The 14,862-nt window shown below is 35.8% G+C and overlaps 1 protein-coding gene across 2 annotated transcripts in view; it reads left to right on the top strand.

Moving 5' to 3' along the window:
- LOC111147067 (WD repeat and FYVE domain containing 2) overlaps positions 1-14,862 on the top strand; it is a 175,750-nt gene that overhangs the window by 108,322 nt on the left and 52,566 nt on the right. The window lies entirely within an intron of this gene.

The raw sequence follows: 14,862 nt of genomic DNA, 5'->3' as shown, positions 1-14,862 counted from the left end.
AATCACCCTCTTATGTATAGAGGTTCCTTAAAAATTGAAAATAGAATTATTATATGATCTAGCAATCCCACTTATAAATATATATACCCAAAAGAATTCAAAGCAGGACCTGCAAGAAAGATTTGCACACTCATGTTCACTGCAGCATTATTTACAATAGCCAAGAGGCAAGAGCAGTCCAGATGTCCATTGAAAGGTGGATGGATAAAGAAAAGGTGGTACATACATGCAGTGAAATATCATGCAGCCCTAAAAAAGGAAATTCTGTCACATGCTGCATTGATTAACCTTGAGGACACTAGGCTAAGTGAAATAATCCAATCACAAAAGGACAAATGCTGTCTAATTCCCTTTGTATGAAATATCTGAAGTATGAAAGAAACAAGAAACAAAATCAATGAAACAAAAAGTTAGAAAGGTGGTTATCAAGGAAGCAGGGGTGGGGGTGGGGTGAAGTTAGTTTTTATTGGGTATCAAATTTTAGTTTTGCAAGATGAGAAAGATGCTAGAGATGTGTTTCATAACAATATGAATGTACTTAACACTGTTGAACTGTACACTTTAAAGTGATTAAGATGGTAACTTTAATGTTATGTACTTTTTACCACAATAAAAAAAGATCAGTCACCTTCATGTAAATTAACAATTGAGACCCTAAGTAATGTATTTGAAAATTTTCTGAACAGTTCGAAAGTAGATGCAGAAGTGGATTTCAAATGAAAATATAAAATAAGAATTTTACCAATATTGGACCTTCCAACAAGATTTCAGCTTTCAGTCAATTTCTCTCTCTTTTCTAGCCCATGTTTAGTATTTAATCTTCAAAAGTTACTAAAATTCATAAGCAACTTGCCTTTGGATTTCATAAACTTTATTGCCAGCAAAATGGAAGACTAGAGATCTTTTTTTATTTTATTTTTAATTTCAATGTAGTTAACATATAGTGTTATATTAATTTCAAGTGTACCATGTAGTGATTCGGCATTTCAGTACATTACTCAGTGATTATTAAATAAGTGTGTTCTTTAATCCCCATCATCTATTTTACCCATCTCCCCACTGCCTCCCCTCTGGTAACCATCAGTTTGTTCTCTGTAGTTATAAGTCTTTTTTTAGATTTGTCTCTCTCTCTCTTTTTTTTTCCCTTTTGTTCGTTTGTTTTGTTTCTTATATTCCACATACAAGTGAGATCATATGGTATTTGTCTATCTCTGACGGGCTTATTTTGCTTAGCCCTTATTTTGCTTAGACCGTGTAGATCTGTCCGTTTGTTGCAAATGGCAAGATTTCATTCTTTTTTTGTGGCTGAATAATATCCCATTGTGTGTATACACATACACATACAAACACACACACACACACACACACACACACACACCACTTCTTCATCCGTTCAACTATATAGACACTTGGGCTGCTTCCATAACTTGGCTATTATAAATAATGTTGCAACAAACATAGAGGTGCATGTATCCTTTCAAATTAGTATTTTCATATTCTTTGGGTAAATTCCTAGTAATGTGAACATTGGATCATTTCGTAGTTCTGTTTTAATTTTTTGAGGAATCATCCACACTGTCATCCACAGTGGCTGTACCAGTTTGTAATACAAAGTCAATTTCTCTTTTATGGAGGCAGATACAGAAAGAAGACACCTTTGTTCCCAACCAGGAATGTAGTACTTTTGTGTTCGTGACGCTTTTTACGTGCATGTCTCCTCTCTCCAGTAATGGCTTTGCATGGGCACATACATGAGTACCTCAGAGCTGTTTTTGTGATACTTTTGCTGGATAGTTAAGAAGATGACATCGCTTCTTCTTTCATTCTTACCACATTTGGGCTAAGTTAAGAGTTTCCATTTATTTTTTATATGATCTTGCTGCTCAGTTTGAAATTTATTTTTTTCAGAGAGGAGAGGAAAACTTATACAGAGACTCTAATTCTGTTTTCTTCATAAAAATTAGATTTATCAAGCATTAAATCAGTTTATATGCTCTGATACACAACAAACACAACGAAGAATTAGTAGCTAATTATCTAATTTTAGGGTATATTTCTGTTCCCTAAAGTAGTGCTGTATTTTAAGAAATAAGAGATCATTGGCAAATGTTCAGTTAAAGCAAGCAACTAAAAATGGATGCATATATTTTCTACTCATAAGGTACTGTGGTTCTGTTACTAGAATTCTTTGGGATCTGTTTCATTGCACCTTAATATTTAGTGGGTGAGCAGGTGGGCCATGCTTAGAAGCTGCCTAGCATTCCTTCACTGTAAACTCATACTGAAGAGTTAGGGTCCCCATGGGACTAGCAGAAGAGCCAAGCTTGTTGCCTTCTAACTCATTATTATTGATTGCTAACACATTCTTGTATTTTGCAGTGGTTGAACATTACTTTGGGAAAAAAAGAGAAGCAGGAAGGGAGGGAGGAAACTGGTCAGGAAATGAGCTTGGCCTAGGGTGGCAGCTGCTGCCTTGGCCTGAGTGTGGAGTTCAGGTAGCTTTGCAGGGTGTGTAGATGCTTTCGTTTCTTCCAGCCCCTGGGCCTCATCCTGCCCCTGCCATGGCTGGCTCTCTGGGTGGAATCAGAAGCGACATCACAGCACTGTGGATTATAGTCTGCTGTTGCATTACTTCCTGCATTTCACAGAAGAATCCAGGACAGCCCTGGGAACTTAGGATGTGTAGGAGTCTAAGGATGACTAGTAAACAAAACTGTACCTTTCATCTTGGGGAAAACACAAAGTATTATCTGTTGACCTCTCATTTAGACTGACAAAAAGCTGAGTAACAACTTGACTCAGGTAAGGTGACCTCTGTTACCAAAGGGGAGCCGTGGTACCTACTTGACAGGTACATTTTTATAAAGCAGTAGAAAGTAATTCCTGTTCTCATGAAACACGCCCCCCGGAGGTTGAGAATGGCACGTGTATACACAGACATGGGCCTTCTTGTACATTCTTTAATGACAGAGCATGCTGGCACCTTCTCTTCGCAACTCGATGTTGCCCAAATAAAGTAACATTACCTTCTGATTGATTCATTATGGAGGACCTGGTTTTTGTAGGAATTCAAAGAGACAAAGAGGAGTAGAAAACATGTTGACAAATGCACAAGGAAGCATGATAGTATTATTCCACTTACAGTCTTTACTGCACCCTCAGCCCAAAGCACACCCTGTTAGTAACGGCCCATAACACTTGACCTTAACCAGTCTTGCAACTTTTTTCCCCCCTGTTCTTAATTTGACCTGAAACATGCCTTTTCCTTTCCTTCTAAATCTTAGGCCTAGAATGGTGCTCCATGCTGCCTTTGGAGTTAAGACTGTGGCAAATGTCCCATTTAACCAAGTTACCCTATCCAGTATTGATCGCCTCGCTGTAATCGCCACACTATAATTGCCACAAGTAAGATTTTTAGTGGATCCATAGTATGTCTCCAGGAACTGCGATCTCACTGTTTTTCAGTTTTAATCCAAAAGTAGCACCTGTGAATCTGTCTTTTTTCATGCTGAGTCTACCAAGTAATGGAAAACAATCCCATTCATGGAAGTTTACACAGAACTCTTGAAAATGTTCCCAAAAAGAAATATGTGAGATTTAGGTGAAAAAAAATTATAAAAACTTACTAATGTACCTAAAAGAAGACTTATAAAAGTCAAACCCTCAGTTTGTTTCCTGTGGTTAAGAGTCACTTTTGGTTTGTCTCCCTCTCTGATTTCGTCTTATTTTTTCTCTCCCTTCCTCTATGCTCCTCTGTCTTGTTTCTTAAGTTCCACATATGGGTGACATCATACAATAATTGTCTTTCTCTGATTGACTTATTTCACTTAGCATAATGCCCTCTAGTTTATCCATGTCATTGCAGATGGCAAGATTTCATTTCTTTTAATGGATGAGTAATATTCCCTTGTATATATATACCACATCTTTATCCATTCATCTGTTGATGGACATCTAGGTTCTTTCCATAGTTTGGCTATTGTGGACATTGCTGCTATAAACATTGGGGTGCAGGTGTCCCTTCAGATCACTACATTTTTATCTTTGGGGTAAATACCCAGTAGTGTAGTTGTTGCATCTTAGGGAGCTACATTTTTTTTAAGAAGAAAAATTAAGAGATACATAGCCTCTGGTTAACACACATTTGATATCTACAGTAATTAAATCATTTTCATTTTGACACAAGAATAGAACGTCAATAGAGCAGAGTTAGATAACTCCCAAATAGATCCAATTATATGTAAGAACATAGAATATGGGAAAGAAGACATCACAATGTCAGTCCTGTTTGGGAAAAGTTTTTAAATAAATAGTTCAAAAGCAGTTGGCTTGCCTTAAAAAAAAAAATCAATTTTAACCCACACCTTATGTCTTATAAGCAACTTTGATATACAAAATAAAGCCTTAAAAAATGAAAAGCAAAAAACTAGAAGTGACTAGAGTGGACATTTATAAACAGTCCATCAGGAAGAATGTATAAGCTTTAAAACAATGCAAATTACAAAGGAAAATATAATATTTGCATAAAATTCAAAACTTCCCAGTGTAAAAAAAGGCACTTAAATGCATTTTAAAAGAAAATAATACATTGTTGCTTAAAATATGACAGAGGAAGGATGATATCTTTAGTCGACAAGCATACAAATAGAAAAGCACTAAAATTCTATAGACAGCTGAAAAGTCATAAAAGGAAATACTTAGAGCTAGTAAACATTTTAATGTGTGAAATTTTTTAAATTTTAATTTTGCCTGAGTAATACCAACTCTATTATATACCTGTTGGCTGGCATTGAATAAAATGGTCTGTCTTGTACACTGATAGAGGAGACATGAATTAGCATTAAGTATATAGAAAAAGAATTGGTCATATGTAATGAGTGCTTGAGAAGTATTTGTACCTTTATATCAATAACTCTGCATTTCTAGAAAATAATCATGAAAAGAAAGATTATTCATAGTAATAAATACTATTTTAACAATTATATTTATAATAATAAAAACACTGGTGTCTTAGAAATATAACAGTCAGGGACTAATTAGATAAAATCTTATGTAGCCTTCCAGTATATTATGTAGCCATTAAATGTGTATTTTCAAAGAATATTTAATGACATTAGAAATGGTCATGTAATAATGTTAAGTTAAAAAGGAGAGCTACAAAACAGTATCAGTGGTACTATCATTCCAATTTAATGTGTTTTTATGTATACAAGAGAAAAGATGAAAAAGCAAAATATTAAAAATATTAATAGTAATTAGCACTATTTGGCAAAAGTATAGACTATTTAAATTTTCCTTCCTGATAGTGTTCCATTTTAAAATTTACCCTATTACACATACTACTTTTATAGTCAGAATAATAAACATTTAAAATAAAGCATGTTTCTAAAAAAACAAAAACCACATTTCTTTAGTACATCTGTTTTTGAATATGAAATTCAAGTAGGCAAGAAATACAGAATACAAATACAGAATATTTGAAAGCTATCATCGTTTCATTGAATAGATACACAAGTAGATATAAAACTTTGGATAAAATACATTTTTTCTTATGTCTACAGAATATTTACAAAATCATGAATATCTTTACTAAGGAAAATCTTAGTAAATTTTAAAAAGTAAAGATATTATGGTTTCTGAATATAAACCAATAAAACTAAAAAGCAGCAACAAAAAGGTAGCTATAAATATAAGTACTTGCTAATTAAGCACTTTTTCCTAAGTAATTTCCTAATTGAAAGAGTAAATAAGTATATATATTATTCCTGAAATACATAAAATAATACAGAAATCGTTTTAAAGGAGAACCACTTTGTCTAAAAACCTGTGGAACACAGTCAACTCTATATTAGAGAATTTTACCTTAAAATAAAAAGCTGGGGGTGCCTGGGTGGCTCAGCCATTGAGCGTCTGCCTTTGGCTCAGGTCATGATCCCAGGATCCTGGAATTGAGCCCATCTGGCTCCCTGCTCGCCAGCTCCCTGCTCGCCGGCTCCCTGCTTCTCTCTCTCCTACTCCCTCTCCTGTCTCTGTCAGATAAATAAAATGTTAAAAAAGAAAAATAAAAGAAAAAAAAAATGAAAAGGTGTTATACATGTGAATCTAGCATTCAACTTTAGTTATACAAAAGTGATAAAATAAACCAAAAGAAGGTTGGAAGAGAGAATTACAGAAATCAGTACTGAAATTAAGATTGAGAAAACAAAAGAACGGTAAATAAAACTAAAAGCTAAGTTTTAGAAAGTCCTGATAAAATAGATCAATTCCTTGGCACATCTCATTCAGGGAAACAAGAAATAAGAAGTATATAATGTTAAGCATAAGGAAAGAGGTGTTAACCACATTATATATATAACCACTCATTTCTGCTATAATGCAACATGTTTTTAAATATCACCGCACTATGTAGAATTGCACAATAAAAGCCATAAAAGGCTTAGAGGAAAATGAAGTTAGGAATACAGTAGTTAAAAACTATGTTAAACACATACACACACAACGTAGTCCATGATATATGAAAAATAAAGATGGGACACTCCTAAAAATGTAGCACAGTTTTAGACATGCTAAATTAGAGAGTATATAAACATTTCAGTAACGATGGCCCTTTACCTTGAAAAAGGCCTGGGGTTTGCTTGTGGAAGTGTGCCTCAAAAGGATTGCAGCTTTGTGAGTTAATGGTGGGAGGAGGAAGTCTGAAATCAGAAGGCCAAGTTTTATTAACAGATGTAGGTAGGTGTGGCTCCCAAGGGGTGGTCCACTGAGGTAGCCGGCGGATGTTTGAGATCTTTGTGTCTCTGCTCTGTGTATTCCCATGTAGCTTGGTTCAATTTTCTGTTCTCATCTACTGTTTCTGGACAAAATCATGTAAAAGTGACATGAAATTTGAGCTATGCTCAAATTGTTCCTTAATTTACTAATTGTGTTGAAACAAATTTCACATTTTCAGAATAACTCTTATAGCAGAATTGCCTTTATATGAAAGACAGTTAAAAAGAATCAGCAATGTTATGTTAGTTATATATGGTAATATTTTTGAAAACTTAAGTGCATGATTTTATAGTAAAATATAAATTAATAAATTTGACTCGAAGAGAGGCAAGAGAGCTTATGAGACTGATAACTGTATGAGAAATTAGAAAAGTTGTTAAAGAGCTGCTATTTTAAAAAGAACCCAACTTTCAGTATTTTATAGCCAAATTCTAATACTCTGATTAAAATTGTTCAGTGTATTCCAGAAGTTTTTTTTTTTAAAGGAAGACTTCTTAACTCATTTTACAAAAGTAGCATTTATTTCTTTTACTTAACTCTCATAGAATACTTACTGTGTGCCAAGCACTGCTTTAAAAGCTAATATTAACCAAATCCTCACCACAGACTTATGAGGCTATTACTGAAAATAATATGGAAACAGAAACTGAAGTGCAGAGATCTTGAGCAGCTTGTCCAAGATCATATTACTAGTATGTGTTTTAGCCAGGATTTAAAACAGACAGTTTGATCAGTATCCAAGCTCTTAACTCTTAACCGCTGTGCTTTGCTCTCTTTAAATGAAAACTTAAGGAAAATAGCTCTCTGGTTCCTAGCAACTTTCTGAGTTGTAAGAAGCACAGCACTTGCAAAGTCTAAGATCTGACCTCCCAGTGGCTTGTTAATAAGGCTAGATAGTATAATGTTCCAGAAGGAGGGGGAAGCTAAGTTCCCATGGAATTATGATCAAAATTTAAAGCAAGGGAGGAAAGAGCTGGCAGATAAATTCCCTCTCCATCCTTTTCTTGAACGGATTCTTCCAAAGCTTGGTGTTTAAATTCTGTCTGTTAGAGACTTCCTGTATGCTAGAAAACTAACTGGGCTTCTCCATGAAACACAGGCCAGCTTGGTGATGTACAGCCTAACTTTCTCTGCTTTTTACTTTTCCTTCATTCACACTGCTGATATTGCACCGTCAAATAAAGGAGCAGTACTTCAGTGTTGCCTCATGCTCTCCTTTTTAAGAAATCAAGCTGTGGTAGGATTTAAGGAGGAGATCCATAGAACAAGAAATGAATATGACAAATAACCATATAAAAAGTACTCTAGCTCATAAGCAGTTAGGGTAATTTATATTAAACCATTCTGAGTTACAGTTTTTTGCACATCAGTTTGACAGAAAATTGAAAAAATGAGTGATGTCCAGTGTTGATTAGTTATGGGGAAATAGGCTATTGCCTGCGGATCAGCTGGTAGGGAATTGAAATGCCACATACTTCTGGAAAGTGAGATCTGGGAGAGTTTATTAAAATATTAAGTATTTATAATCTTTGAGCTAGCAATCTTTTCAACCTGTAGATTAATTAATATGTTTAAACATGCAAAGACATTTCATGCTGTATTGTTATAGTACAAAATAGAAGACAAATAGAATGTCCATCTAACAGAGATTATGTGAGTAAAATATGGCATATTCATGTTTTGGAGTGCAAGACAAGCTGCCAGAAGGAATAAATTAGAATCACACATCTTGCCCTGGAAAGATAGCTCTCATATATTATAAATGAAAGCAACAAGTTGTAGAGTAATGTCCATAGTATGACCCTATTTTTGTGCAACAAAACAAATAAAAACCCCTTTATGTGTTTACATATGTTGGTATAAAGGAGAAAGAAAGATTTGAAACAAAACACCAGACTATTAACACTGGTTTCCTCAAAAGGGATGAGATAGAAAGTGGAGATAATTATTGACTTTTTATTTATATATACCAAACCATTTGATCTGTTACAGTGAACATTAAAAACAATTAGGTGTGGTGAGAAACCAGAAGCTTTCCCACTAAAGTCAGGTTTCAGGCAGGCATTCCTTTTCAACATTGTACTGGAAGTTCTAGCTAATGCAATAAGACAAGAAAAGGAAAATGAAAGGTATCCTGACTAGGAAGAAAGAAATAAAACTCTTTGTAGATGGCATGATTGTCTATGTAGGAAAATCTGAAAGGATTGACCAAAAACACCTCCTGGAACTAATAAACAATTATATGAAGGCTGCAAGATGCACAATTAATATATAAGTCAGTTGTTTCTTGTATACCAGTAATGAACAAGCAGAATATGAAATTAAAAACACAGTACCATTTACACTAGCACCCCCCAAAATGAAATACTTAGGTATATATGTAACAAAATATTTACAAGATTTGTATGAAGTAAACTACAAACCTCTGCAACTTCTTTCAAGATATATCTCCAAAGGCAAAGGAAACAAACACGAAAATGAACTTTTGGGACTTCTTCAAGATCAAAAGCTTCTGCACAGCAAAGGAAACAGTCAACAAAACAAAGAGGCAACCCATGGAATAGAAGAAGGTATTTGCAAATAATGCTATAGACAAAGGGCTGATATCCAAGATCTATAAAGAACTCCTCAAACTCAACACTCAGAAAACAGATAATCATGTCAAAAAGTGGGCAGAAAACATGAACAGACACTTCTCTAAAGAAGACATACAGATGACTAACAGACACATGAAAAAATGTTCATCATCATTAGCCATCAGGGAGATTCAAATCAAAACCACATTGAGATACCACCTTACACCAGTTAGAATGGCCAAAATTAACAAGACAGTAAACAACAAGTGTTGGAGAGGATGTGGAGAAAGGGGAACCCTCTTACACTATTAGTGGGAATGGAAGTTGGTGCAGCCACTTTGGAAAACAGAGTGGAGATTCCTTAAGAAATTAAAAATAGAGCTTCCTTATGACCTGCAATTGCATTTCTGAGTATTTACCCCAAAGATACTGATGTAGTGAAAAGAAGGGCCATCTGTACCCCAGTGTTCATAGCAGCAATGGCCATAGTTGCCAAACTGTGGAAAGAACCAAGATGCCCTTCAACGGACGAATGGATAAAGAAGATATGGTCCGTATATACTATGGAGTATTATGCCTCCATCAGAAAGGATGAATACCCAACTTTTGTATCAACATGGACGGGACTGGAAGAGATTATGCTGAGTGAAATAAGTCAAGCAGAGAGAGCCAAGTATCATATGGTTTCACTTACTTGTGGAGCATAAGGAATAACATGGAGAACATGGGGAGATAGAGAGGAGAAGTGAGATGGGGGAAATGGAGGGGGAGACAAACCATGAGAGACTGTGGACTCTGAGAAACAAACTGAGGGTTTTGGAGGGGAGAGGGGTGGGAGGTTGGGTGAGTCTGGTGGTGGGTATTAAGGAGGGCACGTATTGCATGGAGCACTAGGTATGGTGCATAAACAATGGATGCTGGAACACTGAAAAGAAATTAAATAAAATAAAATGGAAAAAAAAAACTTTAATAAGTGGAGAGAGATCCATGTTCATAGATAGGAAGACTCAGTATTGTCAAGATGTCAGTTTTTCCCAACTTGATCTATAAAGTCAGTGCAATCCAAATCCCAACAAGTTATTTTATAGATCTCGACAAACTGACTCTAAAGTTTATATGGAGAGCCAGAAGACCCAGAAGAGCCAGCACAATATTGGAGAAGAACAAAGTTGGGGGATTGACAACACTGCCCAACTTCAAGTCTTACTGTAAACCTATAGTAACCAAGGTAATGTGGTATGGATGCAAGAATACACAGGTAAATCAGTGGAGCAGAACAGAGAGCCCAGAAACAGACCCTCATGAATAAAGTCAACAGAGGAGCGAAAGCAATACAATGGAGAAAAAATAGTCTTCTCAACAAATTGTGCTGGAACAACTGGATATCTACATGTAAAAAATGTAAAAAAAAAAAAAAAAAAAATCTCGACAAGACCTTAACACCCTTCACAAAAATTAACTTGGAATAACTCACAGACCCTAAGTGTAAAATGCAAAACTGTAAAACTCCTGGAAGGTAACACAGGAGAAAATTTAGATGAGTTTCAGTTTGTTGATGACATCTTAGATCCTATAACATAGGTATGGTGAAAGCAAGAATCAATAAACTGTGCTTCTTTAACGTGAAACATTTCTTCTCTGCAAAACACTGTAAAGGGAATACAAAGACAAGCCGCAGAATGGGAGAAAATATTTGCAGAAGAGATATCTGATAAAAGGAGTTATCCAAAGTATTTGAAGAACTCCTTAATCTGAACAGTAAGAGATTAAAAGTGAGCCAAGGACGTTAGCAGATAACTTCACCAAAGAAGATCTACAGATGGCAAGTAAGCATATGAAAAGATGCTCCATATCTTATGTCATCAGAGAAATGCAAATTAAAATGAGATAGCACTACATACTTACTAGAGTGGCCAAAATCCAGAACACTGGCAGCACCACGTGCTGTCAAGGATGAGGAGCAACAGGAACTCTCGTGCACTGCTACTGGAAATTCACTGTGCTACAGCCACTTTGGTCGTTTTTTTAAAATCTTTTTTAAAAATTCAGTTAAACAACATATAATGATTGTTTCAGGGGTATGGGTCTGTGATTCATCAGTCTTAGATAATACCCAGTACTCATTCTATCACATGCCCTTCCCAGTGCCCATCACCCAGTTACCCCATCCCCCCGGTCATTCTCTTAAAACTAAACATAGTCTTACCATAAGCCCAGCAATCCTTGCTCTTTTATCCAAAAGAGTTGAAAACTTGTGTCCCTACAGAAACCTGCATACAGATGTTTATAGCAGCTTTATTGATAATAGACAAAAATTTGGAGGTAACCAAGATGTCCTTCTGAACGTGAAAGGATTAACTGTGGTACATCCAGTCAATGGAATAGTATTTGGTGCTAGAAAGAAATGAGCTATCCAGTGTAAAAAGACATGGAGGAAACTTAAATGCATAGTACTAAGTAAAAGAAACCAATTTGAAATGGCTGCAAACTGTATGATTCCAACTATATGATCAACTGGAAAGGGCAAATCTTTGAAGATGGTGAAAAAAATTAGTACCAGGGATTTGGTGGGAAGAGAAAGATAATAGGCAGAGCACAGAGGATTTTTAGCTCAGTGGAGATAACTCTGCAGTCACCAGAATAGTGGATACATGTCAGTATGCATTTATTGTAGACCACAGAATTTGCAATCTCAAGAGCGAACCCTAAGGTAAACTATGGCCTTTGGATGGGGGATAATGATATGTCAGTGTCGGCTTATCAGTTGTAATAAATGTACCACTGTGGTGAGAGATGTTAGTGGGGGAGGCTCTTTGGAGGGGAACAGGGAGCATGTGAGGAATCTCTGTGCCTTCCTCTCAATTTTGCTGTGAATTTAAAAATGCTTTAAAAAAAGTATTAAAAAAAACTTAGGACGATAGATATGTGGACAGTTGAATGTAAAGAAGGAAAGATAGAAAGATGGATTAAAAAACTGTGTAATGTGTACATCTCTGATCTACTGAGCTTTGATTGGTTAAACCCAAGAAAATATTCTTTTTTTAAAAAATATTTTATTTATTTGAGAGACAGAGGTCACAAGTCGGCAGAGAGGCAGGCAGAGAGAGGAGGAAGCAGGCCCCCCCCCCCCCCCCGCTGAGCAGAGAACCCGATGCGGAACTCGATCCCAGGACCCTGTGATCATGACCTGAGCCGAAGGCAGAGGCTTTAACCCACTGAGCCACGCAGGTGCCCCCCAGCAAAATATTCTAAGCTGCAGCCACACTTTCACATTACATTGTTGTGAGGGTTAAAAGATAAAATCTTTTAAGAAGTCAATTTGGCAATAGCTGTCAAATTTTAAATGGTCATACCCTCTCATCCAGCAATTCTAGAACTTCATTTCATTGAAATATTGTTGGAGATATAAAAAGATGAAATATATTGAATGTAATATTTTTAAATAAGGAAAACTGGAAATGCAGGCATTTCTCAGTAGGGGACCATTACTGCACATTCTTTGCGGTCATTAAAAAGAGTGAAGTTGATAAACATGTACTCATGTGGAATGTTATACATGATTTGTTAACAGAAAGAAAGCTCTGTTAAAAAGTATTAACATTTAAAAAAAAGTATTAACATTTTGAGTCAGAGAAAGACAGATACCATATATTTTATTCATATGTGGAATTGAAACAAAACAAATGAATAAAGGGAAAAAAAAGACAAAATAAGAAGCAGATTCTTTACTATAGAGAACATACTTTGATGGTTACCAGAGGGGAATGGGGGGGGATGGGGGAGATAGGTGATGGGGGTTAAAGAGGACATTTGTGATGAGCACTGGGTGATGTATGGAAGAGTTGAATCACTGTATTTTACACCTGAAACTAATAAGGCACTGTATGTTACCTAGAATTAATACTAGAAACTGAATTGAAAAAGTATTACTATTTTGTTTTATTATGTATATTATTCCAATAATTCTTTGTATAATAGTTATCTCTGAGAAACAATATCACAAAGGACTTTTAATGCCTCTCTTAACATTTCTTTAAAATAGCATATTGTTTCTTTGATCAAAAAAATAAGAATAAAAATGGCTGACAAAACTCTCCCAAATTTTCTCCATGATTACGTGTTTCTATTTTCATAGGAAAAGCAAATGAACAAAAAAATTAAGTGTACCATTGCAGTGAACTGGTAATTTTATTGTGTTTGTTAAATCTACTATGTTGATTCTTAATACAGATCTGCACCTAGTTGTTTCATTTTACACCCTGCCTTGTCCTGAAAGGAATTGAGTGACCTTTTGCCCACGCTAGAGAACCATTTCAGTGTATTCAAAGTAACATGAACTCTTTGAACTCAGCAAACTCTTTCCTAAATAACAAAGGTCTTTAATAAATTTATTCAGCATGTATGTGAGGAAATTTGGGGTGCTCTAAAGTGGGGAACTTGGGATCAAGCTACTCCTGCTTGGGACTGAGGGGGGCAGTGAGTCGAGGCTTAGATGAGTGCACAGCTTTTCTTACCCACACCATCAGCCGCTCATGGGAGAACGACTTCACTACTTTTAAAAATCAGTCTGTTCTCTTCAACTGTGAGTCTCTTCAGAAATGAGAAATGAGCATGGTGCTACTTCTTGAGGGAATACTGATAGGAATTTAATAAGTAACAAGTTGAATAATGTTTTTACTGAGAGAATCATGGAGAAGAAAATCCCTAGCCAGGGTAGGGAAGTGAACACCCAGAGGAACTTTGTTACCTCCTATATTCTGTCACATCGCCTCATACTTCCCTTGGTGGCATCTATCACAGAAACAATAAAATAAGTATTTTCTTCTAAAAAGTTAAACTATATCAACTCAGTAAATACCCAGAGAGCAGTTAAGAAGTTTACACTTCTGTCCTCCTACATACCTTTCTGAAGTCCTCAAGGAAAAATTCTGGAAGGCTTCAAATGTTTTGAAAAGCTCATGGTTCTGTTTCTAAGCTCAGATGAAAGCATCCATTTATTATCCTTCGCAGCTTTCCTTATGTTTGACAACTCACTATTTAAGAGTATATGGATATTTTGCATTTGAAAGAAGCTGAAGGACTCAAAACTGGCTGGGGCTTATAAACACTTGATTGGCTTCTACAGATGGGTCATTGTATGTGTAGATGCGTGGCTGAAGAATGCACACACGCTCACGCACAAAGTCACATGCTCACGTTTTGTGTGGCCTCACAAAGAGTATATACGATGTGTCATATAGAAACTATCTTTGAGTAAGTTTGACATCCACATTAATCTCATGAGGTTGGGAGATGCCTTTTCACATTTCTGTTGGGTCAGTACTGATTTCTTACTATACCAAGACACTGCCATGTACCATAGGGATGAGTAAGGTGCAGGCTTGAGAAGCTTACTGTAAGGAGAAATAAGTCACATAATATTAGAAACAGACTCTTTAAAATACCTGATTTGAGGGGCACCTGGGTGGCTCAGTGGGTTAAAGCCTCTGCCTTCAGCTCAGGTCATGATTCCAGG

The sequence above is a fragment of the Enhydra lutris genome, unplaced genomic scaffold (assembly GCF_002288905.1).
Source record: "Enhydra lutris kenyoni isolate GAN:26980312 unplaced genomic scaffold, ASM228890v2 scaffoldscaffold15, whole genome shotgun sequence".
Taxonomy (NCBI): domain Eukaryota; kingdom Metazoa; phylum Chordata; class Mammalia; order Carnivora; family Mustelidae; genus Enhydra; species Enhydra lutris.
The sequence above is the reverse complement of the archived record's forward strand: the minus strand, read 5'-3'. Positions and strand labels throughout refer to the sequence as shown.